This window comes from Oreochromis aureus, linkage group 15 (genome assembly GCF_013358895.1).
Source record: "Oreochromis aureus strain Israel breed Guangdong linkage group 15, ZZ_aureus, whole genome shotgun sequence".
Classification (NCBI taxonomy): domain Eukaryota; kingdom Metazoa; phylum Chordata; class Actinopteri; order Cichliformes; family Cichlidae; genus Oreochromis; species Oreochromis aureus.
Window position 1 is genome coordinate 11,521,696 of NC_052956.1, and position 4,997 is coordinate 11,526,692.

The following is a 4,997-nucleotide window of genomic DNA, read 5'->3' on the forward strand; positions in this document are numbered from 1 at the left end:
CGGACCTGTGACATCATCACGTACGCTGGTGTTCCGACTGTACAAATCACGAGTCTGTGCTCGCGTGCCCGAGAATTGAGAACGGCCCACGAGTCCGTGCTCGCGTTCTCGGCGGCGTGCGTACTCCTGTGCATTCTCGGCGAGTACGTACTCACCGAGCACGCGAGTACGTACTTGCGTACTTGGGCATTGATAAACGGCCAAGGAGTTAGTTGAAAGAAGAAAACCAACATCTTCCGGGGGGATGTAACACTCCACATAAACACAGTCACTTCACAGAGCCCCGTGATCATACCTATCCGGTACGTTGTGCAGTCTGTAGTCTACCAGGAGCAGCTGCTATCGAGATCTAGCACTCACACAACTTTAGCACCAGTTACGATTCTCCTGAGCACTGAAGTGAGTTGAGCGCAGCACCCTGGTACAGCTGTGTATGTAAGGTCACAGATGAAGCACCAGCCTTGACAAGCTCATGCTTGAGTGACACAAATGTTGCCACCTGTTTGGGTTGTTTACTAACACTCATCTTAGACAGGTGCCCTCGAGCAGCATGGGTGCAGCAGTGGAAGTAATAGCTGTGTGTCTGCGCTCGCTAGCACCTGATGCCATTTCTGTCTTAAAGCGGAGAAAGTGAGGAGGGGAGAATGCATTTCTGCGACTCCTGCAACGGCATATTGTAATCAAAGCTGATATAATGAGCTGGTCCATATGTGCTTTTGTGTAAGCAGTCCTTTGAGTGAGCTTGGTTTGATGTAAAGGATGCATCGAGGAAATGAAGGCGCTGTTGAACAAAATGAATCAAAAACATCTGAAGAGGACCAAAGGGAGAGGGAGCAAATTATGAAATCAGCAATCATACCAAGTTGGCTCGAGAACAATTGTTGCCACGCTGATTTGCATAACCAACTGAAATTGACCGTGCACACCTTCCAACCCCAACCGATATCTCCTGATCCAGAATACATTATGCCGCCAAACAAAGAGGTCCTTATTAGGTGATGCTTGCATGCGTGTGAGTGTGTGTTGTGGGACTCGCATGGTGACACTGACATCAGTGATTTAATTTGGCACCATTGTGTTGTAGCCTGCCCATTCATCTGGCTACGCCATGTGTGTTTGTGTGCGTGTTGTATTTAAAGTGCTTTGTGCTCTTTGTTAAGGCAGCGAGGCAGCACCGTGCGCAAGGACTTTTTAGGAGTCAAAATGTAAATAAAGCAGGATTCACGGGTTTTAAAATCCCATGTAACGTCTAAGATATACAGTTATACTTGCTAATATGGTTTTGTTGATGATTTCTTTTGATTTCTACAAAGTCTGAAACAGGTTTTCCTACTATGTCCATTCTTTTGGGCCATTAAGGACTTCTTACCTTAAGAACTTCCTGTGAGACCGGAGGTGAATAGGGTACACATTCATTAATTTGCAGGAAAAGAATTTTTCCTAGAACTGTATCATGAAGAAACATAGAGGCGTAGTAAAAATAAAAAGTGAAAAAAAGTAATGCCAAGAAAGTGTTTCCCTGGGAGTAATGACAGTATACAAAAAACAAAACAAAAAAACTGCAAAGCTTGGACTGCAATAACCCAAGTTGTGAATGTTGTGTCCCTTGAGACAAAGACTGCAGCTAAGGTAAAAAAGAAAAGAAGAGCAGACCAGAAGAAAAAGAGGGAAGGAGGCACTGGATCTGTCAGCTTAAGTCAAAAAACTCACCCCAGTTTCTGGGCAAACATGCATCACTGGGGAACGTGACGACATCCATACAACATGCATACTTTTTATGGCCGTTTCATGTATTTGGCTGCATGCACACTGATTAAGCCTAAATTTGTAAATATGCACTGTTCATGAACGATACCCAGGAAGAGAAGTGCACGTGGGCCAATTACAGCAGAGCACAGCTTCTTGCTTCAGTGGTCCCTCCATTATCTGCGAAAAACCATCTAATGCTGCTGACCCAGCTATATATATGCAAACTGAGCTGTTATACACACACAGACTCTGAGCCTATTCACTGCTCATTCCAGATCAGAGATGATCAGCACTGATATCTATTTTAAGCAGTTCTGAAGAAACAAATCATAGACTCAAAATACATATTTTATGCCTCTAACTCACACATACCCAGTGCTAAAACAGCAGATTACAAAGAACATCGAAAATATCCACCTCAGCATGCAAATTTGCATATATTACACAGATGTTTGGATAAAGATTATAAATATGCATCTTTATCCTACATATATACATCTATCTGCATAATGCTACTGTGATCCTGTAAAAAAAGGATTGATCATTCTCTGATTATGTATCATTATATGTACTTTATCCTCAAATAACACACATATGCCCTAAAAGTAAGTCTCTTTACACATAAAACACCTCAAGTGGATTTCAGCCCCTTAAAATCTTACTGACCTAACAGGGATGCACCTTGTCACATGAGCAAGGATGAGCCTTCCCTAACACCACAATATGCCGTTTCAGAGCTCAGCATCACAGTAAGCCCTATATGACCCTTATACCAACAAAGTCCCTGTGCTGTCTGGCAAAAGTGAAAAACCCAGAGGGAGGCAGGGGACAATGTCAGGTTGCAGAGAGTTGAGGCGTCTGCCTGTCATGCAGAAGGACTGGAGGGACAGCACCTTCTGCCCTCACTGACAGCTGTAGTTAATCAAGCGAATCATAGCACACCTGAGTTTAATGCTTATGACCCAAACCCTCCCTGCAGCATTCAACCACTGTTTCCTTATACAAGCACTCTGACAAATGACAGGACGTACAACATCATTACACAAAGCCTTTACGTAACTCACACACACACACATAACGCTGGGAGCTTGTGACTGAAAGGAACCAGCAGACGAAGCTCACAACAGTTTTTGGCAATCTGAATGCCAAACTCACCGCTCAGTAGTCAGGGAAGCTAAGAGGGAAGCTATCTAGCTAACAAAGCCACGCATGATACACACATACACTAGAGCAGTCCCAGAAGGATTGACTTTAATGAGCAAATGCCCTTGAGAAAACATTTGATTGTTTCTGCCTGGCTAAATGGGAGGATGTTTCAGCGACAAATGTTCAGCGCACAAACGCACGTGTTGGCGCATAACATGAGGAAGGTAACAAAATGTACACACTTCATTCCAACCAATAACACTTATAAATATTGATGAGAGGATAAAAGAGGGGAGATGGGAGGTGGAGAGATTGAAAACACTATAAAGCCTCCATCATGTTCATAGTTGATGAAAAGCAAGAGAAGAGAAGAGAAGAGAAGAGAAGAGAAGAGAAGAGAAGAGAAGAGAAGAGAAGAGAAGAGAAGAGAAGAGAAGAGAAGTCTCCTGCAAGCTCAGACAACAAGACATGTTTTACAGTTTTCTCTTCAAGGTCATGAGATTATGTGTCTTCAATGAGCCAGACATGCCTCATACTGCTGATTGTGGTTTGTGTGATTGTACGTGTGTGCGCACAGTCATGTTTGTGCTAACAGCTCAGAGGATAGACGTAACACATCAGCCTGTCTCCACTCGGGGCAGCACAGCTGGTATCAACTCCTATAATCAGGCAAAGTGATAGGTTGACCATTAACACACACACACACACACAAACACACACAGTATGGCACATGGATGCCTCTGTTAAAGGAAAGGGTGTTGCCAGTGTTCCCAGTGCAGTGACACAGGATACCTGAGAGAATAGATTCTTGAGTAACCGCAGTTGGCCCAATTCGACCAAAATTGAGTTTACTTGAGCCAGTCGTCTGGAGGTTGAAGAGACATGAGAGGTGAACAGCTCTTTGTCCTCACATCCATGTCCCTGACTCACTGAGTCGGTGTGTGTGTGTGACCAACTACTAATGCTGGTCACAGTCCAGTGAAGTCAGTCAACAGAAGGCCAACATAACTTTACAGCTATTACATTAGACAAGGACTTGAATGTAGCCATTGCTATCATCTTCCCTTACATATACCGTATGTAGAGATAAATATAAGGGAGAAAAAAAGGCGCCAAGAGTTTGTGTGTCTCTCTGTGTGAGAGGGAGAGAGACAGAGGTCTCCTGTCCTGTTATCTGAGATAGCAATAATCAATGTGAAGCACAGGCAGGTTATCGATGACTCCCTTGCACAGCCGGCCCCCATTGGTTCAGCTCTAATCAATTCACACTTTATCATTCACACTTTATCATGACCGTGGCTGTGTCGCTGAGGCGCTGTGTCCTCTTTATCCACACATTAATAAAGAGAGTGTATGTCAGGAGGGAATTATAACCTGACGTGTTCAAATAAATTTAAAAAAATCCAACGCTCAGAAGAGCTAACAAGTGCCAAAAGCGGATTCTGAAGAAAGTTACATTTCCTTTCCTTGAGGAGTACAGTTGTGTGGCGGTGAGCCTTCTTAATGGGGGGACTCCTCTCATCTTGTAGCCTCCGATGGTAAATTAAGCTGCACAATTATCCCCCGTGATTGGCAAAGGGTATTGCACAATCCAATAAAGTAGGATGAAACTCAGACTCCTGTTTTATTGGCAACCTGACACCTCTCGGCTTTGCTGTGTAAACTGCGTGCGCCTTGCTGAATTAATGAAAACTTCTCAGACACGAGGCAATTAGGTGGCGATTCAAGCAGTCACTGTGATGCTATTTAAGGAAATTGTGTGTATCCTTTCATCAGACTGTCTATAGATTATGTCTCATCAACACTTTAACTAAGGCAGCGCTTTGAAATGTCGAAGATGATTAGTGCTGCACTACGCAGACGTGCAGCTCCAGACCATGCGTGTATGTGGCATGCAAACAAAGAACCGCATCTTGGCCGAATGCTTGAAATAAACGCTAGGTAAACAGATCAGCTGCACTCTCACAATCACACTGACTTCTCTATAATAACTATAGACATGTACAATTTTGAAACACAACAGTGCCCAAAGGAGTTCCCATATATCAGCAGTAGTTAGTATAACTGTCAGGAAATATAGTTGGGACCTAAATCGCAGAGGG